This window comes from Gymnodraco acuticeps, unplaced genomic scaffold (assembly GCF_902827175.1).
Source record: "Gymnodraco acuticeps unplaced genomic scaffold, fGymAcu1.1, whole genome shotgun sequence".
NCBI classification, from domain to species: domain Eukaryota; kingdom Metazoa; phylum Chordata; class Actinopteri; order Perciformes; family Bathydraconidae; genus Gymnodraco; species Gymnodraco acuticeps.
In genome coordinates, this window is record NW_022990921.1 from 103,530 (window position 1) to 131,514 (window position 27,985).

A 27,985-nucleotide genomic window follows, 5' to 3' on the forward strand; every position below is an offset into this window, starting at 1 on the left:
GTGAGGCATACGGCCTGTCAAAGAAACTGCGGGACCGAGCATTTATGCAGCTCCTGGAGTTTTTTTCGTTGCTTATGCCAGAAGTGGATGTTCTATACAACACTCTGCAAAAACGAAGCATCGATGCACCTGGGATCAACAGCGCGCTCTGCCGTTTCAAGGAAAATGTTCAGAAAATGAGGCAGAAAACTGATGCATTGGCCGCCACTGCTCATGATGGAACAGACGAGCCAGGCCGACGAGTCAGCAGCACAGCGCCGGTGATGAAGGAGGCTTGTGACACAGTCATCTCACAGGTGGAACAGAGGTTCTCACAGAGTGACCATTTGATCGCTGCAAAGCTTGTTGACAGCTCATTCTTCCCACAGCATGTCCTGTCATTTCCTACACCTGAGCTTGACTGCGCCGTGAAACTGGCCTGCGTTGGGAAACAAGGAGAAGTTGAATTCTGAGCTGACCACGCTCTACCGCCACAGTGAGCTTCACACTGGAAACACTGCCCTGTCTCTGTTGAAATCCATTCACGAGAACAACTTGGAGGAAACGTTTGCTGAGACTGTTATTTTGGTCAAAATAATAGTGACAACTCCGATGACGATATCCGAGTCAGAGAGGACCTTTTCCACCCTCAAAAGGATAAAGACTTTCACTCGCAACACCATGGGACAGCCGCGACTTAACGCATTGGCCATGCTTTCAATTGAAAGCCAGTTGATCCAGCAACTACAGGACTTCATCCCCAAAGTGATAGACACATTCTGTCAGAGGAAGGACCGCCGTGCCGCTTTTCTTTTCAAGTGAGCCTTCAGCTTTGGTAAGTTCATTTATGTCATATATTTTGTTGATCTTCTGTGTTTTGCCTCTGCTGGATCGATTGATATTGTGACCTCGATGATGAGTGTCTGTGTTTTCCTTATATTTACAGTCTATGGTGTTTTAATGCTAAAGCATTACGGTTGTTGTTATTGTTAAGAATTACTTTGTGATGGTGACCTTTACTCCATGTATGAAGGTGCATTACTATGACATCCCCACGCTGTGTACGTAAATGTATGCGCTCACAGTGTTGCTCCTGTGGTCTTCAGTATGTAATTTGACACTCCCCCTCTCTCTCTCCTCCCCCCTCTCTCTGTCCCCCCTCTCTCTCTCTCTCTCTCTCTCTCCCCCGACCTCTTTCTGCCCCCCCAGTTTTGTACACCTAGAAACGCCACTGCATATGGAAGGGACTTTGACAGAGTATTTCTCACAAAGTACACAGTAAAAGTACTTCAATGTATTGTTAGTAGCAGTCAAACTAGTACCGAGTCCAACAGTGTCAGTTTTATGAAGAACTTGTGGTAAAATATATTTGTAAAAAGAAAATGAAGAGCTACTGATTTGAAAAAACGGCTCTCTGTAGGCCTATAGTTTAAATCTCCTAACAATGTTGTCCATTTATTCTTCTCCCCTCGAGTCCAACAGTGTCAGTTTTATTAAGAACTTTCAGTATTTGTAAAATAAAATATGAAGAGCAGCTGATTTGAAAAGACAAACGCGAGAGACGGCTGAGTGACCGCATTGCAGAATCGCTGTATAGTTTAAATCTCCTAACAATGTTGTCCATTTGAGACACATGCTTATTATATTTACAGCCTTAATAACATTCATTTTCTGGGCTCAATGTGTGTCTTGGCCGTTTTCGTTGTGATCGCTAAATTCACCTTGTTTCCCCTTGTTTATAATTATGTTCAACGTTCCAAGCAAACGAGTGCTTTTGTTTTGAAATCACTTCCGCGAGTATCGCGCCCCCCCCCCTCGCTACAATGACCATTAGACCATTTAGTAAGGTAAAAAACTAAAAGCAAAAACGCCTCGCAGACACTCTTCCGTTTACTTGTTTAATAAAGAAAAACAAGTGGTCCGTAGATACACGGAGTCATCTAACCCTAACCCTCTCCCTCCATCATGTTGATTTGAATCAGAAGTTCTGAACATGAGCCCGCCCCGCTCGACCTTCTGAGCCAATCACAGCGCAAGAATGACCTGCCTTCCGTTTCAACCATACTCCTTCCGTTTCCACTATACTTTCTCTCACACATACATACATTCTTCTCTCACACATACATACATTCTTCACTTGCATACATATATTGTCTTCACACATACATACATTCTTCTCTTGCATACATATATTCTCTTCAGACATGCATATATTATAAAATATATGTATGTAAAAGGAGAATGTATGTATGTAAGAGTGAAAATATATGTATGTAAAAGGAGAATGTATGTATTTAAGAGTGAAAATATATGTATGTAAAAGGAGAATGTATGTATGTAAGAGTGAAAATATATGTATGTAAAAGGAGAATGTATGTATGTAAGAGTGAAAATGTATGTATGTAAAAGGAGAATGTATGTATGTAAGAGTGAAAATGTATGTATGTAAAAGGAGAATGTATGTATGTAAGAGTGAAAATATATGTATGTAAAAGGAGAATGTATGTGCGTGAGAGGACCAGTATGAGTTACGGCCTGTACGGCCCCTCATAGATAAATGTAATAAAGGGATCTACAAACATTACATTGGTGACATACAGTGAGATGGTGCAGGCATGCGCTTAGGGCCCGCTTTCCAGCCAGTTTCTGTGGGGTGACGCATTTTGAGGTGAGGCAGAGCTCATCTGTGCCTCACCTCACCACACAGTAACTGGCTTGAGCGCGCTCACAAAATAAGTGCCCGCGTTAAATTAGTGCCCGCGCTCCAGCCAGTTACTGTGGGCTTACGAGAGGCAGAGCTCGTCCCTGCCTCACTTCTCATCGCTACCCGTAGTTGTAGCGGAGCTCGTCAAATTTGCTGATTTTAACTATAAAAAGCGATTGGAATCATACATAAATCACATTTACAACACAGATCAGTGGAGACATGTTATTATTATTACTATTTAGTTGTTTTTTCGTTACATTGGACTGGAGTATGACAGGTGAGGCTCTGCCTCCCCTGCCTCCCCTGACTGCACGTCGCTGCTGTATAATAGTGAAGTGATTGAATATTATTGTATTCTCTTTTTTCGGAGTTGCACTTTGCAGACGGTCCCTGAGCACTGGTTTCTTCTCCGGCTGCGGATAGAGACCAATGTAATGTGTCCAACTCGGAGGACGGCGCGTATTGGCTTTTTTTGATCAAAATGTGATTGTAGTTTGTTGTCAACCTTACCACGGTACTTAGGAGATGTCATTTGTGTCTGAATAACGTTTTGTTCATGAGTTATTGATCCGTGAAATCAGAATCTCCCAATATGTTCCAACTTTACTGAACTAAGCCAGAAGACCGTCTCATTTCGTAGACCGCTCGGTTTGCTGTTCCTTCACTTAATTTTTATATTTATATAGGCCTACATTTATTTTGGACGAAAACTTAGCGTGAGGAAAGGCAAGTGTGGCGTGAGTGCGTGAGATATTAGTTAATTGCGTGACTCTCACGCTCAATACGTGAGTGTTGGCAGCCCTGCCCGGGTGTCTGTAGCTAACAATGCTATTTACACCCGGGTGTCCGTAGCTAACAATGCTATTTACACCCGGGTGTCCGTAGCTAACAATGCTATTTACACCCGGGTGTCCGTAGCTAACAATGCTATTTACACCCGGGTGTCCGTAGCTAACAATGCTATTTACACCCGGGTGTCCGTAGCTAACAATGCTATTTACACCCGGGTGTCCGTAGCTAACAATGCTATTTACACCCGGGTGTCCGTAGCTAACAATGCTATTTACACCCGGGTGTCCGTAGCTAACAATGCTATTTACACCCGGGTGTCCGTAGCTAACAATGCTATTTACACCCGGGTGTCCGTAGCAAACAATGCTATTTACATCCGGGTGTCTGTAGCTAACAATGCTATTTACACCCGGGTGTCCGTAGCTAACAATGCTATTTACACCAGGGTATCCGTAGCTAACAATGCTATTTACACCCGGCAGTGGCGTAGCCAGGAATTATTGTGTGGGTGGGCCTGGAGAAATGTAGGTGGGCCAGGGGGGAGACATATTAAGTGTGGGGTCTGAGCTGAAACTTCATTAATGATTTTAATGATTTTTTTAATGCACTAATAAGCATACATTAGCAGTGAAGACAAAAAACATAGGCACGGCGGCCTCAGAATGCTCGTAAAACTGACATCCACATAGGGATGGGCATCGTTAAGGTTTTAACGGTACTACTACTTTTATCGATAGCGCTTATCGATCCGGTCCTTTAACATTACCTTTATCGGTTCTTTTGGAGGAAAAAATAAGGTAAACTAACTAAACAAATTGTGAACAAAACTAACATTGCTTTTTATTTAAATTAAATACATAATATTTCACATCAAAAGAAACAACGTTTTAACAAATCGTATTAAATAATCTGATGACAGAATTGTAAACAGAATAGCTGAAACTTTAACAAAATAAATAATTCAGTTACCTCTAATCATTAACCCATGTTTGTATAATGTAGTTAACTCCGTGTGTTGCTGCTAGCATACATAACATACCTGACGTGCAAACGTTACTCGTAGATGGGGCTACAGAGCTACTAGAAAGACAGTCGAACCCGGTGCATTTCTCCGTCTGAATGTGGTGCACTTTTGCAAGATGTTTTGACAAATTGCTCGTGTTACCGCCCTTACATGCTAAACTCTTATTCCACTTTTGGTAACGAGTATTGTCCACATCGACACGGCTATAGTTTAACCACACCTCGGAGCGCGTTTTCTCCGCCATCTCCTCTGTGTGTGTGTGTGTGTGTGTTGCTGCATGTAGCAGCTGCGTGTGTGTACACTGCCCCGCCCCCTCGCATACAGTCGGGGAGAGAGATCTCTCGACTGGATTGGAAAGATCTAAAATACTAAAAATAATCAGACGCATTTTGCAGTCTTTTTGCATGTTAGAAACGGAGTTGGCGACACTTAAACTGCAATGTAATGTTTGTGTAACAATAATACATACGACATATATCGGGGGCACAGGTTGTTTATCCTTGACAGTCGCACAGTGGGCACACACTGAGTGTTTTCATATTCAGAAAATGTGTACACGCTAAACTGCAGACCTCAAGAAGAAATAATACTTTCATTCACTCACGGCAAAAGTTACTTTACTTACTATAAAAACTCACGGTAAAAAAATGCACTCCCTATTCCATTGTCATGAAGGTGGAATCTAACTATATCCAGAATACGTTTTATTGGATCCAGGCTAGAAACATGTTTATTTCTGCTATAAAGTTGGGCATTTTAACATGGGGGTCTATGGGAATTGCTCCTTTTTGCATCCATCCCCTGTCGGCCACTAGATGAACTGCAGTTTGTGGCACTTCCTTCTGGGCTTCCCGGCTCTGCGCTATGAAGCGCTGATTGGCTGTGGGTGGGCCAGACGTGCATGTGGGTGGGCCCAGGCCCACCCGGGCCCACCCACAGCTACGCCACTGACACCCGGGTGTCTGTAGCTAACAATGCTATTTACACCCGGGTGTCTGTAGCTAACAATGCTATTTACACCCGGGTGTCCGTAGCTAACAATGCTATTTACACCCGGGTATCCGTAGCTTACAATGCTATTTAAATCCGGGTGTCCGTAGTTAACAATGCTATTTACACCCGGGTATCCGTAGCTAACAATGCTATTTACACCCGGGTGTCCGTAGCTAACAATGCTATTTACACCCGGGTATCCATAGCTAACAATGCTATTTACACCCGGGTGTCCGTAGCTAACAATGCTATTTACACCCGGGTATCCGTAGCTAACAATGCTATTTACACCCGGGTGTCCGTAGCTAACAATGCTATTTACACCCGGGTCTCCGTAGCTAACAATGCTATTTACACCCGGGTATCCGTAGCTAACAATGCTATTTACACCCGGGTGTCCATACTTTTTTTATGTCCTAAGGTTGACGTTAAAGCTACACACATCTGATAGTAAATCAATCCAGCTTAGGACCTCTTTCATTTTATGTTTAACACTCAACATTCGAAAAGACGTTTGAAGAAGAGCAAATATAGAAGAATTTCAACTCGATACACAACGTTTTATTCCTATAGATTTGCAGTAATATGTAAATCAAAGCCTGATTCAAAGCACATTCTTCTCCTAAAAACATGGCAACAGTTGTTTTCTTTTTATGGCTTAAAGGTCCTATTATCCTCTTGTTCAACAACATATTAAAGGTCTCGGATACAAAGCATGTCTCTGAAGTGTTTGGCTGACACACCAGACAGATCGTGCATTGATCAGTGATGGAGCCCTCTGCTGGCAGACAGACTCTCACATGATCCTTTAATTTCATCTGTGCTGCTTTTAGAATGATACAAATACCATGAAGTGATGAAGAGGAGAATCAGCTGACTGACTTCTGCAGCTCTGATAGAAAGAGGAAAGAACAAAAACAAAAAACTGCTGCTGGAATTTCTCTCCACACAGTTTTCCTTTTGCTTCAAGTTTCAGCCTCCAAAAAAAACAAGAAAGGAGGAGAGAAAATGAGAAACAGACCATGGCGAGGAGGAGGAGGGGAGCTGGTCTGGGATCAGATGTCTGCATGCCGAAGGAGGAGGAGGAGGAGAAGAAGGAGGAGTTGTGGTGTGTGTCTGCAGCTCACATCAGATTTTCACACAAAAGCCTGAAGCTACCGAGAGAAAATCTACCGACTGTCTGGAGGAAACTGAAGCAGGAATAAAGAGACCTAAAATCTGAAGAAGATGTAAGAAAGGAAGCGGCAACAGGGTAATTACATCTGGGAAAAAGTGGGAAGTGTAAGGAAAAGTGAAACTGCTTCTCTGCTGGAGCTGAGTCGGCACATTCTGGATTCTTCATGGGGGAAAATACTGAGAAAAGTTTAATTTAAGGAGATAAAATCAGCTTTTGTCACTTTTTCTTCACGTGCATTCGGATCTAATCTTGGGGAAACTTAAAGAGTCATCAGCTGATCTGCGGAAGTATTTTTTTTTTTATCTTTAAATCACATTATTTGGATTCTACTGAGACGGGAGATGGAGACGACAGGATTTTAAAGTTTTCTGGTAGAGTGACGGGGGGAGAGAGAGGGGGAGGATGAGGGAGGCGAGACGATGACCTCCTCATGACTTCCACCAGAAAAAGGAAGTAGAAAAAAACAAAAACAGATGCTGAACTTTTACCGAAACCGACTTAATTCAATGTGATGAACTCTCTGAGGACTCGACAGGAAGTGACCGATTCAAACGGAACCCTTCAAATTAAGACTCTGGTGTTTAACAAAGGTGGAGATGAACTGAGGCTAACGGGGCGTGACCTCTGACCTCCGTGCACACGCTGGTTCCTGTGGGCATGCAGCCCTCCTTCTCCACTCAGTTCAGCACCATGAGGTTCTCCTACCACCTGAACACCTCCCCACCCACTGCCCCCCCACACAGCAGCGCCTCCCCCAGGACAGGTGAGTGAACTGCAGCTTCAATTAGTGACACCGATTTATACCAAAGTGCATCGGTTCCCTAGAGGGCCGCGAACGCATTGCAAGTGGGCCGCCAAATCATTTGCACATGTTCTGAATTATTTAGCCTCCGTATTGTTTATGGTTGAATGTGGGCCGTGAACATTTTTTAGATTCTTAAGCCCTGAGTTGAAAAAGGTTGGGAACCGCTATTGTATTTATAATGCTACTGCTTTCACTATACTGTATATTGCTTTGTTTATCAGACCTATAGTGTATTTATAAGTTGACTGTAATGTGTATTTCAGTCAATATTTGTATTTATACTTTGACTATCCAGTACATATCAGGCCTATAGTGTATTTATACTTTGACTATCCAGTACATATCAGGCCTATAGTGTATGTATACTTTGACTATCCAGTACATATCAGGTCTATAGTGTATGTATACTTTGACTATCCAGTACATATCAGGCCTATAGTGTATTTATACTTTGACTATCCAGTACATATCAGGCCTATAGTGTATTTATACTTTGACTATCCAGTACATATCAGGCCTATAGTGTATGTATACTTTGACTATCCAGTACATATCAGGCCTATAGTGTATGTATACTTTGACTATCCAGTACATATCAGGCCTATAGTGTATGTATACTTTGACTATCCAGTACATATCAGGCCTATAGTGTATTTATACTTTGACTATCCAGTACATATCAGGCCTATAGTGTATGTATACGTTGACTATCCAGTACATATCAGGCCTATAGTGTATGTATACTTTGACTATCCAGTACATATCAGGCCTATAGTGTATTATACGTTGACTATCCAGTACATATCAGGCCTATAGTGTATTATACTTTGACTATCCAGTACATATCAGGCCTATAGTGTATGTATACTTTGACTATCCAGTACATATCAGGCCTATAGTGTATTATACTTTGACTATCCAGTACATATCAGGCCTATAGTGTATTTATACAGTTATTACAATGTATTCTGTATATCAGATCCTGTAGTATGTTTGCTTTTACTGCAGTACAAACTTTATATTTCAGAAATATATACGTGTTCCTAAACCATTCAGTACTTTATGAACCAACAGTGGTATTTTGAAGTTGACAGACAGTGTAAAGAGCTCAAAACTGGAGTAATGTGATCCCCTTTCTCTGTGTCTGCAGCTGTCTTATCCATTTCTTTGTTTTATTTGCAAACACACTGTTGGAGTAGTTAAGTTTTCTCTGGATGCATACTAGAATAATTGGTGGTTCTCGCATACCTCCACTGTAGACAAAGGATAAAGAAACAGAGAAAAGTCTTGTTGAATTATTAATAATACATCTTATTCTACATGTATTTATCAGCTGCTTAAAGAAAAACAACCACATTTATTGTATATTGACGGCATCAACCACACATTAAAAGCTAGTCTAAAAAGGTCAGTTATGGTCGGTGTTTTGAAGGGGGGGAGGCCGGTCCGGTCTCTGATTTGTTGTGGGAGTGAGTTCCAGATGGAGAGTTTGTTGAGGATGTTGGATGATGAGCCCATGGATGTGTAATAAGAACTGGATACAGCGTCGGAGGCAGGGTCTCGTTCTTTCCTATGAGAGCTGCTCATTGGCGCAGGAAGGCAAAATGGCCCAACTTTTGAGAGAGCGAAACGTCACAGATTACCCATCATGCCTAGCTGTCAGAGCAGAAGAACCCGTATGTGCGCTCATAGAGCATGCGCCCCTTAAGCCCCGCCCCCCGCCCCCCGAGCTCCCACTCTCGGCTCACTAGAATGAATGGAGACAGAAAATAAATCTAGATTCGGCTTTTAGTGCATTTTACAACTTTAAGGACCTAATGATTATAATAAGGGCTATAAAATAGTTCATACTGGGTAGTTTATTTAGTTTAAAAAAAAGTATCCGCTGATTTACAGACATCTCTTTCCCAATGTTAGTCAATGGGGAAAAGTCTTTCCGGGCCCAGTGACGTCACGGACTGATACGGAAGTTGTAGTACCGCCATTTGGACACAACGAATATTTTCATCAGAGTCCGGCGCACTTCCTGGGGGCTTGGATGAGCCATACAGGATGCTGTAAATTAAGGCTAATAGCAATTCACAACACCAGACCACTCTCACACACCTCGTGCCGTATGATCCAAGTGTCATTAATCCATTGGTATGCCCACCACACAAACACATGACTTTACTCTAAAAACACACACACACACACACACACACACACACACACACACACACACACACCACACACACACACACACACACACACACACACACACACACACACACACACATACACACACACACACACACACACCACACACACACACACACACACACACACACACACACACTGGTGAGTGTACGAGGCCTCCTGCTGTGAGGCTGAGACTGGACTGATGTTTTGAGACTGTGTGTGAACACATTAAAGCTCTCAGTACATACACAGGAAGTGAGGCTGGGACACACACACCAGTATTTAACCTCTGACCTTTGGCTGGGTTGGGCCAATCAGCAGCGACAGAGTTAACGTCTTGATAAAAATAACTGGTGTTGTTCCAGCTATATTTAACAAATGTCTTAGTCTCCTGTCAAATGTCTTTGTTGGGTTTTATCATCTGTAGTTTCCCGCCTCCTGTCTTCTCTCTCAATCGAAGAAAACTGTAAACATTGTAGTCCAGGAATCTGTTTATTCAAGTGTTTTTATCATATTAATATTGAGCATTTCAGTTTGTGTAGTTGAGCAATATCAGCTTTTTACTCTTTCCCGATCCCTGTTGTCATTTTGACTTTAAGTGTGTTGATTTAGTGACAGATGGTGAAGTGGTTTAAAGAGGGAAGGGAATGAAGGATGCAAAATATAGAGTAGGCTATGTAATGACTTCAAATGTGGGTTTACAGCAAGGAATTATATGTGCTTATATAAAGAAGGAGTTAAGATTTCCTTTAATTATCTTTGTTGGAATCGGGGAAAAGCACCAGCTAAAGTTGAATTGCTGAATGATACGACTTTTACTTTAAAATGGGTCAAAACGTGCTATTATCGTGGAAACTTAAAGTGAGAGTCGGGGGTTTTATTTTGAAAAACAAGCCTCGTCTTGAGCTAACTGTAGGATATGTTATGATACAGTTACTCTGACTTACTTGGGTCTTTCATTTTGAAGAGCTGGGTGCCGTTAAATGGGAGTTTATTACTAAGGAAATGTAAAGAATGAAAAGATATTGAATAAACGTTCGCAATAAAAACTGTATTAAAACCTTTTTTTAGAAAATGAAAATAAAGAACTAACTTCCTGGTTTTAATTTTGTACTTGTGAATTCTTAAATGAGACCAATCGTAAACAGGCAAATCCTCCAATCGGTAATCAGTAATCAGTACTGATAAAACTCGAGCACACAGTTAAAGGGGGACGATCAGGATGTGTCCAGCTGCAGATAAATGAAAGGATGTTACTGTGTGTGTGTGTGTGTGTGTGTGTGTGTGTGTGTGTGTGTGTGTGTGTGTGTGTGTGTGTGTGTGTGTGTGTGTGTGTGTGTGTGTGTGTGTGTGTGTGTGTGTGTGTGTGTGTGTGTGTGTGTGTGTGTGTGTGTGTGTGTGTGTGTGTGTGTGTGTGTCTGTAAATATGTGTTGTTAGTCATCGAGCTTCCTGTGTCTGCAGACAATAACATCAACAGACTGAAATATGAATCAGATCGACTATACGTCTGGGAATCCATTTTTGTTTTATGATTGTAATAAAACAGATGTCTGAGTTGATATGTTATCTCTTTGTATGTTTAATAAAAGGTGATGGTCTCCGTAGTTAAACTGTTATTATACTTAATGTGGTTCTGCAAATAAAGATGAAATATTATTTTGATATCTGTGGAAAACAGAATCTCTTAAAATGTTTCTGTGTTTTTACACAATACGATGAACACAGTTGAAATGGAATGTTTTAAAGATTATTGCATGAATAAATCAGTAGAAAACATGAGGCAGTGTTAACATGTCACATTCAGTTTAATATGCCCATGAATGTTACTTTCATATTGTGTGTGTGTGTGTGTGTGTGTGTGTGTGTGTGTGTGTGTGTGTGTGTGTGTGTGTGTGTGTGTGTGTGTGTGTGTGTGTGTGTGTGTGTGTGTGTGTGTGTGTGTGTGAGTGATGGGGATTGGCAGGTCGTCGCTGCCCTGCTCTTTAAACCACTTCACCATCTGTCACTAAATCAACACACTTAAAGTCAAAATGACAACAGGGATCGGAAAGAGTAAAAAGCTGATATTGCTCAACTACACAAACTGAAATGCTCAATATTAATATGATAAAAACACTTGAATAAACAGATTCCTGGACTACAATGTTTACAGTTTTCTTTGACTGAGAGAGAAGACAGGAGGCGGGAAACTACAGATGATAAAAACCAACAAAGACATTTGACAGGAGACTAACACATTTGTTAAATATAGCTGGAACAACACCAGTTATTTGTATCAAGACTTTAACTCTGTCGCTGCTGATTGGCCCAACCCAGCCAAAGGTCACAGGTTAAATACTGGTGTGTGTGTCCCAGCCTCACTTCCTGTGTATGTACTGAGAGCTTTAATGTGTTCACACACAGTCTCAAAACATCAGTCCAGTCTCAGCCTCACAGCAGGAGGCCTCGTACACTCACCAGTGTGTGTGTGTGTGTGTGTGTGTGTGTGTGGTGTGTGTGTGTGTGTGTGTGTGTGTGTGTGTGTGTGTGTGTGTGTGTGTGTGTGTGTGTGTGTGGTGTGTGTGTGTGTGTGTGGGACATGTTTTGGGTCAGGGACATGATCATTTGGTATTATGGTAATTCTGATTCATGGAGCAGTTTTACTTTAAGCAGTAGACAAACACCTGTACCATGTAGTGCTGCAATACTGTGAAACACTCACACTGCTGTACATGTGTGTGTGTGTGTGTGTGTGTGTGTGTGTGTGTGTGTGTGTGTGTGTGTGTGTGTGTGTGTGTGTGTGTGTTACTTTTATGTTGTGTGTGTGTGTGTGTGTGTGTGTTGTGTGTGTGTGTGTGTGTGTGTGTGTGTGTCATGTGAGCAAGCAAAGCGGAAAAACCCACAGACAACGTGGCAGAGAGTAGGAACGGTTGTTCCCATAAAAGAATACAAATCTAAAGAGTTCTCCTCAGTCTATTATAATTAGGACAGTTTGTAGTAATAGATATTTATTTTTAATGTTCAGGATTATTTGTTCATCTGCAAATTATTGTTTCTGCTCCTCTCGTGTTACATGTGGAGCTTTTATTGTGAAAGGTAGATTTTGCTGCTGGTGCTTTTACTTTGAAGGCTGATTAGTGCCTGGAAATGTGAGCGTTATGTCGACCGCATCAGGACCTATTTAAACTGAATCTGCTCAGCGTCCAGCTCTTCCAGTTTTCCATTTCAACTTCCAGGTTTTCCAGCAAAGCATTCTGGAATTTCATTTCACATTTCTGAACTTTGAGTTATGCTTTTTAACTTTCGTCATTCAGGCCAATTTTCTACAGGAAATGCATTTTCCAGTGTTTTAGTTCCAGCTTTTCTTAGTACACAGCATCCTGTGTCAAACACACACAGCAAACATGTGACACTTGTTACATGTGAAGCCTGATGTCAATCCCAGTGTGCTCCCAGCATGCAATGCAGCAGCAGGACATGTAGATATGAATGAAGAGGGGAAAGCTAAAAATAGACGACTGAATCAGTGTGTGTGATAGTTTCACTGCGTGTGTGTTTCCGACACACAGTGTTCCTGAGTCTCTTCATTGTTTCTAGAGTTCCTAGAGAGTTCATACGGTTCTTTCTAGAGTTTCTTCTATCTTCAGATTGTTTCTAGACAGTTCCAGTATTTCTGCTTTTCTTCTTAGAGTTTGTGCTGTGGTGTTGAGGATAGTTTCTACAGTTGTGTTTTGGGAGTTTTGCATTTATAGTCGATCCAAATCAAGGGGGGGGGGGGGGGGGGGGAGCAAGAATGATTTCATTCGGTGAGCATGTACACCCCCTCAAGTTTGATGCTCCAGAAAATCTTTTCAAACCTTGCTGTCACCCGATCCATCTCCTTCACAATTTGCCTTTTGCAGATGCTGAAAACAATAAAATGCTACAACTTCGAGATGTCCCGCCCCTTAGCCTATCGTACAATGTGTTGGAGCGTTGGCCAATAGAAGCGCCAGTGTAACTTAGTGATGTCATTATGTTCAGAAAGTAAACAAAGGAGTCCAATGGAGGCGTTCCAGGCGGGCAAGGTGTGACGAAGAAACTTTGTCTAAAGTCAAAGATGATCCGAACACCAAATTATACACTTTTTTTTTTAGAGACCTTCAGACTTGGCTAAAATTGTCCAAATCCGTTTTGTAGTATATGTTGTGGAGGATATCATGAAGCCTTGTTCCGATACAAAAAACTAGAGCATAGTTATTATATAATTTTAACTTGAAACGGGTCACGGGAGACCCGAACACCACATAAGGGTTACAAAAATTACGCGATTTACAAAATACACATCCTGTAACAGTCCTGAGAGATATAGCAGCCAGGTATATTGCACAGCTATTAACGGCACACGCCTATATTGCACATATTGCAGGTAAGGGACAACCCCAAAAACCATAATAGGGCCTCTTTAAAACTCTTGAACACACAGAAGACAGAACGGCCCGAATGTTGGAGTGACCATGTGCATGCAGTATTGATCTGGGTGTAGGTCTGAATTGGAAACTGTCATGGGTCCTATGAGCTGTTGGTGTCCTGTTGACAGAGTGTAGAGATGCTGAACACTTAATCATGATGTCACTGCTTCGATTCCAGCTGGGACCTTTGGTGGATTTCGTTCTCCTCATATATCTATAAAGCTCTGTCAGCATAACACTGTGAACATCCTCTGGTCTCAGTTACACACACACACACACACACACACACACACACACACACACACACACACACACACACACACACACACACACACACACACACACACCCACACACACACACACACACTTATTATTTGTCCCGGGGGGATGGATGGGCAAGCATGTCTCTCTTTGGGTCACTGGGTCGCTTACTGTTGCTCTGGGGGAGGGGAGGTGTGTGTGTGTGTGTGTGCATATATATATGTGTGTGTGTGTGTGTGCTTGTGAGGTCAGAGGTCAGCCTGTAGTTTTATCTCCTCCCCTGCCAGATGATAACAGTGTGTGTTCGTTGTCCCTTCACTCGGTTGCGTTGAAGTGTTCGGGTGCGTTTGTCTTTCAGATTTAGAGAGAGGTGACTTTATCCTCTTCAGAGGGGTGGAGTTGAACTGTCTATCAGCACTGACAGTACAGCAACCACAGGGTGCGTTTGATTTGTTGTTTTTCTAGCCGTGACTCCTCTCCTAATCCTCTGTCCTCTTCAGTGACTTGGGTGTGTTTGTTTTATGTAACAGTGACTGGTGTGGGTGTGTTTGATTCAAGTCGAGACACTGAAGACATGGGGGATGTTTGTTTTGAACACCCTGTCTGTCTGCTCTTGAGTCTAAGCAGCTCCATCACAGGGCTGTGTTTGTTTTCGTTAATCATGTCTTCTTGACCCAGCTGTTGGGTGGAGTTAAATCAACTTCTGATCAGGAGCGTTTGTTTCGCCTGTTGATCTCTACTAAGAAAAAAACCTGTTCCATTTCTAACATCTGGTCAAAATAGGCATTTTAAATCATTAGAAGTGGACGATTGAGACCTTATTGTTGGTTAAGACACATGTGGAGTGACTAAACTTTATTAGGGAACATTTTGGATGAATTTGACTTCCCGTCAGCTTTTATTTGTTCCATTCTGTCTGCGTTCCAGTGGCTTTTTAAAGGAAGTAACACCTCCCACTCATGGTGGTCTTTTAATTTGAAAAACCTGCAGGAAGTGTTGAGTTTCAACAACAACAGTAGTAGTGGATACGTGAGTCAGACAGTGTTATTGTTGAATTTCTGCTGTGGAAAAACATAAATTGTTATATAAAGTTATATTATATTCATCATGTGATGCAGGCTATACAATCCTTTGATGTTTTTATCGCGACTAATTTATATTATTTGAGGATTTGATTTGGTATGGACATAATCTGAGTGAACACACAAACAGTGTGTGAGCTAAAGGTCAGCACTTCAATGTGTGTGTGTGTGTGTGTGTGTGTGTGTGTGTGTGTGTGTGTGTGTGCAGCAGATGGTGAAGGCTCCCAGGGGAAATAGAGGTAAATCTCTCCATTTAGAGCAAAGGCAGATTACATATCAGGGTTTTTTATGTTATTGGAGGGGGCGGGGCTTACCTCAGGTGTCCTCTTTTTCGTTTTAAAGAGGCACTATTATGCTCTGTGGTGTTTTCCCTTCCCTGTAGTGTGTTATATGGTTGTGTGCATGTTACACTAAGTGGTTGACCAATCACAACAGAGCCGGCAAGCTAACCAATCAGAGCAGACTGGGCTCTGGTTTCAGACAGAGGGTGAAAAGAGGTGCTGCAGTATGAGAGAAATAAAGAGCTTTTGAACATTAAAGTGGAGACATGTCCCAGTAGAGGCACACATACTAATATGAACCTGAACATCAGCAGGATAGGGCCCCTTTAATATCCCTTTTTTTGTAAATCAGTTAACTTTGAGACTGTTCCTCTAATTTGTTTTTAATTTTGGTAAACAATGTTGACAAGTGTTATTTTTTTTATCAGCCAGCAGTCGATCTACAGTAATAAGTTGACAAGCTGCCAACAAACCAAATGTGGGATAAATAAAGTAATATACAATAAAAGGAATGTGTGTAGGACGATATGAGACAATGCTGAGAGGGGGTCTAAAAATGTTGAATAATTATTAACTAACTCAGAAATAAACGTTCCTTTCCTTTCCTGCCCGCTAGCTCATTACGACTCCTTGCTTTCAGTAGCAGGCAATAGACTGTGTGTTAGGGTTAGGCCAGTATTTCATCTACTAATTTAATTCATTTAATTCTGATGCAACTTTTTCAAACCCCAATGCTAAGTAAATACAGTTGGAGGAGGAAAGCAGTTTGTGTCATTATTTGGGGAAACATGAGTCAGCTGTTCTGTGTTTAAATCTGAGAAATAGTGTGTGTCATCATGTGTCAGCTAGCAGGAACTACCACAGACGGGAATTTGAGTAATTTATCAGGCTTTCTTTTTCTTTTTGCAGACACATTTTGTCACTGGGATAGTCTCACAACTGTGCAATATACAAGCTTGAAACTTTACAGGTGTGTCGTTGAAATCTGTATCAAGTTATTGCGAGTATTTGGTCAGATATTGCAATTGCCAAATGATTCATGACGTCAGAGGGATTGATAATTTTTGCATCATTATTGTCATTATCATTGAAAGATGTAAATTCATCATGGAGTGATTTGATCTGTACCAAACAAAGATATGTTATTAAGTTCATCGAAAACGATTTGGAGGCTGGGACTTCCTTTGCCGCACCACTATCCTTCATTTATCAAATATTAACACATATTTTGCCACTGATACATATTGCGTCTCCTGCAATTCGAACATTGAGTTAGGCCATATTGTATTAGGCCATATACTACCTGGATATTTAGAAGCGAAGGGTCAATTATGGCGCATTTCCACTGCAGCGGGTTGCTCGCTTTAAGCGTGCCGAGCCGTGCGGGGCCCGTTTTTTGTTGCGTTTCCACTTGGCCTAGTACCGGCTAGCGGGTCCTAATTCACAGTTTTTCTGGCCCCATAAAATCGTGGTTCTAGGGCCAGGAACAACCAGGCTGAGTCGGGCTGAGTATGCTAAACTAGAGAGAGAATCGCTGGCAAGGGGGCTACAACTACAACAAGATGAACATATTTGACCGTGATTTAATTGTAATACACGTTTCAAAATGATGCCGAAGTAACAACATACTGATAGCGGTTAGTAACAACCATGAATTAATGCTTTGACAAGTCTGCAGACAGACGGCAGGCGAAACACCTTTTAAAATGTATGTTTTCTGAATGGAGTTTGGCTAAGCTAACGTTATATATGCTCCGACCGTCCACACTCAGAACAACGGCCTATACAGACATAAATAAAGCAGCGACTGTATTCGCCATGACACAGGCAGTCTGTGGTTTAACTTTTGTCTAGTTTCTGAACAGATATGAGGAGCTGTGTTGTTTTTCTGGGGCTCTCATTGCAGATGACGTCACGGCTCCGCCTACACTGCGTTACTATAGTAACTACCCCAGTTCCTAAACTGTAATGGAAGCGCAGCATTAAAGTGAGCCGGGCCTAATAAGGCCTAACCAAACCGAGCGAGGCCTGCAGTGGAAACGCGCCATTAGAAAAGAGGGGTTAGCAGAGCCCGAGGTTGCATAGGCTACAAGTCTTCTAGAAATAATGTTCAAATACAACACAAATATATGTCATATCTTATTTGACAGTTTCTTTTACCGTTGGCCAACTTTATAATCCCCGAACATCAACAAGCGCTCCGGTTCCACTTGTGTGCGTCACTTTTTAGTGTCCCCTGGTTTCCGTTGTGTTTTCTTGCAGCGTTTCGTTTATGCAGCGCCCATGTTTCCTCAAGTTGCTGAAGTTGTTCCTTTATTTGCATGTGTTTTGGCCCGATTGTGTTTTCATATTTGCGTCGTTTTGAAACTGCAGTCATTTCTTGGGCCGTTTGTACCTTTCAACCTCCGTAGTTAGTATATAAGGATCATCATCAATATAATAAACCTTATTTATGTTACACTTTTCAAACAGTGACAGTAAAAACAAAACCCATAGAATGAAATGACCTAAAAACCAGAATCCAAACACATTATAAAACATAGTCAAAATACAATAATAACAAAATGCTGTCACATGTATCAGATCACATGATCACCATTTTCAGTCTCATCATTTTTTACACACCAGCCTCACTCTCTCTACCTCTCTCTTAATATGTTGTCAAGGAAACCAACCCCCCCCTCTATCTACTCGTAGCTCTCATCGTCTCGTCTCTCATCTCTACTCTCTCTCTCTCATCCTACTCTCCCTCTCTCTCTCTCTCTCTCTCTCTCTTCTCCCTCTCTCTCCATTGCTCTCATCTCTCTCTCTCTCAGTCCTCTCTCTTCCTCTCTCTCATCTCTCTCTCTCTCTCTCTCTCTCTCTCCTCTGTTGCTGCTGCCTCCGCCGCCTGCCGCTCACCACACCGGGCCGCCCTGTGGAGCTAACCGAGCGGATCTATCCTACTTATCCGTCCACAAGCTGCATCCCGTCGGTCTGTCAGCCGGTCCGGACCGTCGGTGTGTGTGAATGTGTGGGTCGGAACCATCCAGCTCCGGTCCGACCCGTGCCAGTGTGTGTGTGAGTGTGTGTGTGACCCGGTTTCTTCTCCGTGCTTAGACCGGGAGAGCCCTCTCTCTCCGCACCAACATTCTCTTTAATGACCGGATTTGTGTTTTGCTGCGCGATGTACATGGACAGAAGCAGCCTGACCAGAGGTGAGTATCACCGTGTACTGCATGTGTACACACTCACACACACACATCTGCACCGTGTACTCGTATACCTGCTGCTGCTGCTGCTGCTGCACCAGTACGCGCACAAGGGGACGCGCACACATGCAGCTGCAGCCTCCTCACTCCACCGCGCCTTTTTTCCTATGCGTTTTATCTTTTTTTACGTGCATACATATGATTAATGTGAGACATTCTCATAGTGGAAGAAGGGGGTTGGGAATGACATATGCGCGTTCACATAGGGTACCGTGAACGCGCTTACACTGACCGACATCTCGCCGCAGTGAATGTAGGCTAGTATGGCTGCATGATACTGCGTCTGCCAGATGTGTATGCGTGTGTGTGTGTGTGTGTGTGGTGTGTGGTGTGTGGTGTGTGTGTGTGTGGGAATCATCTTTATTCAAACAGTGCTGCAGGTTTGTGTGTGTGCTGCACACACGTGACATTACATGTAAAAATATATTAATGATCCAAAAGGATGTCAGCTGATCAATAATCTCTGCTGCATGTATTATTTAATCAGGACTGACACAAACAGACAGAATCCAATCAGGTCCTGTGTGTGTGTGTGTGTGGTGTGTGTGTGTGTGTGGTGTGTGTGTGTGGATGTGTGTGTGTGTGTGTGTGTTGCATGTGTGTGTTGTCATATTATTGATTGACTGCTAATCCATTGATTTTGGACGAGGATGCTGATTGGAGGCTGGATGCACAGCAGAATGGAGATAGTGTCAGTTATTAGTGTCGGTTTGTTTCTGCAGACAGACACACCCCCACCCTAAACACACACACACACACGTTTTAAACACACATGCACACAGAGGGAGCAGAATCTCCCCATGTTAACCCCTAAAAATGCTGTTAATGATGAAAAGTGTTTATATCTGACAGCTGGCACGTGTGTCGCTATCATTATGCCTGCTGCAGACGATGTTTCACCTGTAATATCTCATCTCCACCTGTGATCTGCATCTGAAAAACTGATCTCTAAAGAACATGCGCAGAACATTTAATTCGGACACCCATCTGGAGGTCTAGTCTGCCATTATATACAAAGATTGTGTATTTAGAAGTAGATCAATACCTTAGAGATCCATACATGTATTTTTGAAATATAGAAGGCTTTGGCTACATATTTAAAGGCCATAGGGGAAGTCTCCTGAAAATAGACCCATAACTGCTAAAGTATGTTTGCCTCAAGCTTTATAAAGGATGCAGTTGTATGGGAATGTATAAAAGACAGGAGACATTGTGATTATGCACAAAAACACTTAATTCAGACCACATCTGGATGTCTAGTCTGCCGTTAAAGACCAAGATAGTGGGTTTAAAAAACAGCTCAAAGACTACTTAAACCTCTAAAAGATTCACAAGAACATTCAAACGTACCCTAGTAATAATAATAATTCCTTACATTTATTATAGCGCTTTTCCTGAAGACTAGAACGTCCCTAAAGATGACTAGAACCTCTTAACATCTATTTACTAAAGGGAACTCCTTAGTAGTCATCAGAACTTGATGAAGAACCATTCAAACTAATTGACCTCCAGAACTGCACCGTTATGTCTTTGGCATTATTTGATTGTCTTTTTTATGGCCCTTTTTATGGTTCTTAAGATTTTCGTTGCCAAAATCTATGATGTAGCGGATTGTGCACATATCTATGGAGCACTGGAGTGTTGAAAATCCTCCTCAGTTATGTTTAAAACCATCTAAAGCAGAGGAGTATTTTCAAGAATCCCCAAGGATTACTCCAAATGTAAGATTTTTAACCAAAATACTTCGTCTAAATGTGTCTGATTTGGAAGTAGAGACGTGCAGAGATAGTCATTGTATGTTAAATTGACTGTTTGCCTAATTTCCCCAGGCTCATAAATTATTAAAGGCCTTTTGGGAAAGACATTTTTATATACTTAGTGTAGTCTGAAGTTATGTCAAAACACAATATTAGGTTATCGTGACTAAACTGTTTGGTGTCTGTGGGGACAAATAACATCCAGGAATTCACAGTCATCTCAAACTTCAAAGCTCCATCACCTAAAGGATAACTTCAACATTTTTACGAGACCCCCTTCACCTCATATAGGCTAAATGTCACTTCCTGTCACCTTGAACTCCTTGGTTCTGGTCATCATTGAGGGGGTCAAATGGTTATTCTTGAGGTTCTAGAGATACTTGGTACCTATATCTAGTTCTACAGATGCGTAGTCTTTGAGAAGGCTCTAGAGATACTAATTGTTCATTTCGGGGGATCTAGAAGCTTACTACTCATTGAGAAGGTTCCAGAGATACTTAGGGTGCATTCACACCTAATAGTCCGTTTTCTGGTGCGCACCAGACCACATTACATTGTTTCATTTTTCAGAAGGTTCGGTTTGCGTTCACACGGGAAAAACTCAAACGGACTATAAACTTTAAACACAAGTCATGTGCACGGAAATGCTGTTCAACCATTGGTCAGACATTAGGGTAAAAACGCAAATCCCGGCAATTTCTACCGGAGCATCGGCACTTTCGGCAGGTTATTCTCATGCTGCTGTTAATCTGGAGATCAACAGACTCTAGCGGCCCGCGCATATGATTATATAATCAGACAACGTCCGTTAAAAAACATTATAAGTATAATGAGAGACGTTCTGCAGTCAGGAGGGGCGTTTCACCGACGACAGGTGTTCTTACTTTTATGTAAAGCTGACGGAGAATTTTTACTTTACACGACATTGTTCAACCCTTAATTCTGCTTCACTCTTTAACTAAACAACCGCGGATGTCTTGAAAGACTCTTTCGCTAAAGATTTTGAAGACATCCGCGTTCTTGTGACACGTAAATACTACGCTTCCTTTTGCTGCGGACTGCGTTCACACCAGCAATGAACCGCTCCAGAGTTCGCAAGCAAGCGCTCCGAGACCACCTATTTTAGCGGACCAGAGCCCGGTTGTTTAGTTCACTTCAGAGTAGGGCTGTGCGATTATGGCAAAAATCATAATCACGATTATTTGGGTCAATAATTGATATCACGATTATTTTGACGATTATTCATTGACCATTTATTGAACTTTAAAACAAATAATATTTTACCAATAAACAAGATCAACAAATATGTTGGAGCGCACTTCCAAAACCATACTAAACATATATTATTAATATGATAAATAAAAATAAATTAGACCAAAATAAATGAAATCAAACATGTTGCAGTGCACTGTCACAACCTACTGAAAACTCCTTAACATATAGCCAACATTTTTGGTAAAACATATTCAACATATTCCACTCAGTTAAACGTTGAAGGCTGGCCAACCGTCATGGTCCAGAAGTAACAGGAAATAAATGTTGAACTACAATTTAAGACCAAATAAAAATGTTTAGGCCACCATGGCAAATGCTGGTAGGGCTGCTCATGTCATCTCTTAAACATTGTTCGCAAGAAACACCAGCCTGTTTACATGGTCTGGTTTCAGAGATGAGCGCAGGCAGGTGACAATATTGCCACCTGTACTGAAGACCCTCAGCCACGCCCCGACACATGGGGTGACGCCGGCCAATCACAAAGCTTTGATGCGTTCAAGTGCATTATTCTGGCACAGGAAGATTATGTTACAGGACATATAACGATAAAACAGAATATTGTTTGTTCTATTTTAGACACATCTCGCGATCGACTGGTTGGGCACCCCTGGGCTAGACCATAGGTCTGTTGTGGTCGCAAAGTAGTCAGCTGAAGCCACATCTCTCTCAACTTCCCCACGGCATTTGTCATATAGTGCAGGCAGCGCAGACCTGCTGAAATAATACCGAGACGGCATCGCGTAACGCTTGTCCAACGTGTTGACAAGTTGTTTAAAGCCCTGGTTGCTAACAGTGCACATATCTTAGCGATGTGAAATGTAATGGCACCTGTAATATCTCTGTGTCTCTGCGAGCTCGTCGCGTAGGCCGTTGCTCTGTACAATGTGTCCAGAATCGATGACTGTGATGATGTGGTGGATGAAGTCGAGCGGGCATCTGCTTTTTGTTGTATTACTGCCCGGTCGTATTGCACTTTGTGGTTGTATTTCAGTTGATTAAAGAGATTGGTTGTGTTAGCGTGTGGTGCCAACACAACCTGGTAACAAATCCTGCACTGTACTTTGTTTTGCTCCACGTCGGACTCCTGAAAGCCAAAGTACTTCCAAATAGTGGAAATAGTTGTACCCTTCTTTTTAACGAGTTGCTGCTCTTGTTCTGACATCTTCGCTCGCGCTGAACACTCACAACACATGTCACTCCCACGTGGCCGAGTGGGCTTTCAGGGAGGGGCGAAAGCGCACCCAGCAAAATAATCGTATTTTGTCAATTATGCTGTTTTCATAATCGTCGCAAACCATAATCGTAATCGCGATTAAAATACGATTAATTGCACAGCCCTACTTCAGAGGTCTCGGATTGTGTTCACACCGACCCAAATGAACCGCACCAAGCGGCTAAACGCACCAGGGTTCGATTCAACCGGACTATACAAGGCAGGTGTGAACGCACCCTTAGTTGTCATTAAGGAGGTTCTGGAGGTATTTTGTATTCCATTTCGAGGCTCTTTATATACTTAGTAGTAATTTAGGAGGTTGTAGAGATACTTGGTAGTAATTTAGGAGGTTCTACAGATGTTAAGTACTCTTTTTGGATGTTCTGGAGATGCTCAGTTGTCATTAAGAAGGTTCTAGAGATACTTAGTAGTCATAAAGGAGACTCCAGTAGTCAGTGAGTGGCTATGGAGGTGCTCTAGGAGGTTTAACAGGATACTACTACTACCTTGTGTCTACCTTCTCTGGGCTTTCTATTTGACATGTATTCAGCCAGATAAAACCAGGAGGGATTACATATATTTTACAATGGCGATGTGACCAAGATGTAACGTTTGATGGCTTATTGCCTGTTGAGTAGATCGCACGTTTGAGCTCACACTTGATCAGTGCATTCCACCATCTTGCTATTGAATGTTACAATCTGGTGTGCATTGCGCAACACCCTCAGATGAGGATGAAACCTTGGAAATAAATGGTTTCCCTCAAAACTTGTGACAATTCAAGTTGGTTTGTTGGATCGCAACACGTTTCCAATCATCCTGAATGGAACCATTTCCAGAATCAGAGCTAATTTGATGGAAATGTAATTAATTAAAGAACAGAACCAACAGTGTGAACTGAAGTAATGTGAATATGTGTGGATTAATATCACAAGAGATTTGTTCTAGCACTGTTTATATTCTGCAGTCATTTATATTCATTAGACTTTTTGTGTGTTTGTGTGTTTCTGCGTGTGTGTGTTTTCTCCAACACTGCTGCATGAATCAATGCAACGCCTCTGTTTGATTCTATTTATTTCTATTTTGTGCAGTACACTCTCTGCTGCATCAGCTGTCTGCAACATACATCACTGACACATGTGTGTGTGTGTGTGTGTGTGTGTGTGTGTGTGTGTGTGTGTGTGTGTGTGTGTGTGTGTGTGTGTGTGGTGTGGTGTGTGTGTGTGTGTGTGTGTGTGTGAGGGGGAAGGGTTTGTGCACCAGAGACATGAATGTGTGTGTGTTACAGCAGGATGGTTTCTGTGAAGCTTAATGTGTGTGTGTTGTGTGTGTGTGTGTGTGTGTGTGTGTGTGTGTGTGTGTGAGTGTGTGTGTGTGTGTGTGTGTGTGTGTGTGTGTGTGTGTGTGTGTGTGTGTGTGTGTGTGAGCTGTGAAGGTGACAGTGCTGCAGCAGCAGACTGGCTGTATTAAAGGCACAGTAAAATATTTTTGGTAAACCATCTTGGATTCTGTTTCAGTACAGAGATAACTCGTTAACCTAGCTTAGCACAAACTGCTAGCCAACCTACATCCCAAACTAAACAAATACACGTTACGCGGTTGAACGCCAGGAATATAAATAAATCTAGGTATTGTTTGGGAATTTTCAAAAAAGCCTGGTCTTACTTCAAAGATATCTGCAGGAATGGAGAATCCTTAGTGTGTGTGTGTGTTTGTGTGTTAATCAGTGTTCAAACAATCAAAGCAAAAATGACTTGCGTAGCCAATATCACTATTTATAAACTTGCCTCAGGGTTTTACCATCTCTACAGGATACAACAACATTGCAGGTCCAGAGAAATATCTAACGTGGTGAAACACAGATGCTGACCAACCTTCATTTGTTCCCATTATACCAACAGATACACTTTAGACCTACCCTCCTTCTAACTGACCTATATACCAACACACCACCAAACCTACCTATCTACCTACTAACCAGTCTATCTAGCAGGTTTCTGCCAACAGACATTCCCTAGAAAACACTTATTTACCTCCTAGAGATGCTTGGATCGACTAGTAATCCACATGTACCCGAATAAATTATGTTTTTCAATTTAGAGACCCCACTGCTGATGACATAATTGCTCTTAATTGGTCTGGTTTTGTCTTAGTGCGATACGATGATGCTTTGATTGTCAGTTAAAGTCTGAACATTTTCTGGCATCCCAGCAGATATCCCATTTATTTATCTGACAATTACCCAAAGTGACTTTCACACGCCTTCGGGGACATGCCTACGGGAAAATTGCCGTTAAGTGTCTTGCCCAAGGACACTTTGACATGTTGATTGCAGAGGCTGGGGAGCGAACCGCTGACCCTCTGATTGAAAGACACCCACAGCCAAAAAAGAAGATTGGTTTCACAAATCAGATTAACGGAGAAGGACAATAGTTGCAAATGAATGCCATTGTTGACTGCTGAACAACTTGATCCAGGGTTGATCTTGAATCTTGATCTTGATCTTGAAATTACAGATGATGCAAAAATGCCCTCCAGATTTCAATGATTACCGCTGTGGTTAAACTACGATACCCACCTACTACTTGCTGACCTACAAACTTACAGACTGGAAAATGTACTTACCTCCGTACCTCCTGACTGATTCAAACCCACCTGCAATACATCATGCTAAATGACACGATACAATACATTTGTTTTGGACTCTATCCTGCAGAAAAAAATCATAAATACAACCATAGTACACGATAAAAGACAATAGTATATTCACTCATGACTTACATGTACACAGTTTTGCACATATACAAACACTAACAATTATGACCTATTGCACAAACCCCTTGGCTTACATTTAAACTACATTACAATCATTACGTCCCCTACACACGGCGGCGTGAGTTGCCGCTTGGCTGTGGGCGTGTCTTGAGCTTGGGGAGTTTAAGCGAGCAACGCGACCAACAACCAATCACATGAATCTCTCCTGTCAATTTGCATAAAAGGTTTTACATGTCACACTTTATATGATGAACATTTATGACATTAATGTCTATGGTGCTATTTTACGCAACATTCCATGCTGGCTAAATACAGTCTATGCCTGCTAGCTGTCCATTCAAACGAATTACACTGGATATAAAATCCCCAAACAGGCGAAAACCTACCAGTTTCACCCACTGTCTCTGCTACCTCCCCCCATGCCTGGCTCCTCCGGTTTGTATCCCGGTAGGTGAACAGAGACTGATCATAAAGAACCGGGTGATTCCCTACCGCTACGATTATTTTCTCCTCCATTTTTTGACATATGGGTAATAAACTGCGGTCTGGCTCTCCCAGCATACACGCGGTTTGATTGGCTAGCGCTTGTAGTGGCAGATTTGCATAAGCGGGATTTGATTGGCTGACGCCTCTGTCGAGGCTTCAAAAGTAGAACATTGCTCTACTTTTGCTGCGAGCAACGCGAGAAAAGCTACGCTTCGCTCCCACAATGCAGTTCGGCGAAACGTGATGTCACCCCATTCAAAGTGAATGGGCAGAAGCGTTGAAGAGTCAACGCACGCCGCCGTGTGTAGGGGCTGTTACAGTACATTAATGATCTATCTTTCTGTATTACAACACAGCTACCTATCAACTAACTCATCTAACTACCAATCTTCTGCCCTGCCTATGTTAAATGTATGTTAAATGTACTAAAGCAAAAAAAAGCTCACCAACAGACATATCTGCCTAGCTACCAAAACTACAGGTTGGCCAGCTGGTCCATTGTCCTACAAATCTTTTGACCTTAAAAGATCAGACTGAACGACTGAGCAGCTAACCTACCTTTTGTCACATCTTTAGTTGAAGTGCAGTAGTTTATTATATACATATTTAACTATGAATAAATAAGATTTGATATTTATCTCAGTAACTCTAACAGGAAGCTTGACATGTTGGATTCTGGGTAATGTAGTTTGGTCAGACTGCTAACAGACGGGAGAATAAACAAGACTGACTGATGGTCTGAACAGAAGAAAATCGGTTTAATCACTGAGACTGTGGTTATTTATACACACACACACACACACACACACACACACACACACACACCACACACACACACACACACACACACACACACACACACACACACACACACACACATACCCATACCCATACACACACACACACACACACACACACACACACACACACACACACACACACACACACACCACACACCACACACACACACATACCCACACACACACCATCTGCTCTAAATTAGCCTGTTGATGTTTTCCCATGACCTTTTCCCATCGTGTTCACATCTGCATACACACATGCACACCACACACACACACACACACACACACACACCACACACACACACACATACACACACACACACACACACACCACACACACACACACACACACACACACCACACATCTGCACACACACATACACACACACACCACACACACACATACACACACCACACACACAAACACAGAGCTACTGTGTCGTCAACTGTTGATATTAAAGGTTTATTTTGTTGGTTATTATTCTATTTTGCGTTGTTTAAAGACGACATCCAACTATTTTCAGATCAGTAAACAATTAATTAGATGGCTTATTTAAAAAGGCACCAATTGACCAATCAGATCGTCATATCCTGAGATGCTGAGGTCGTCTTTTGCCTCTGAGAAACAGGATATTGATTGGTTGCAGAACATCTTAAGAGTGTTTGGAGTTTAAAGAGAATCACACAGGTCCATCAGTCAGATCGGATCCTC

General features: G+C 42.1%; 1 protein-coding gene across 1 annotated transcript in view; it reads left to right on the forward strand.

The window, feature by feature from the left end:
- The first annotated feature begins 7,331 nt into the window (after positions 1–7,331).
- Positions 7,332–27,985, forward strand: part of fgd1 (FYVE, RhoGEF and PH domain containing 1) — a 43,991-nt gene continuing 23,337 nt past the window's right edge. The window contains exon 1 of the mRNA XM_034234022.1: positions 7,332–7,435. The gene's annotated coding sequence lies outside the window, so the exon portion shown is untranslated. The remainder of the gene's footprint in view (positions 7,436–27,985) is intronic.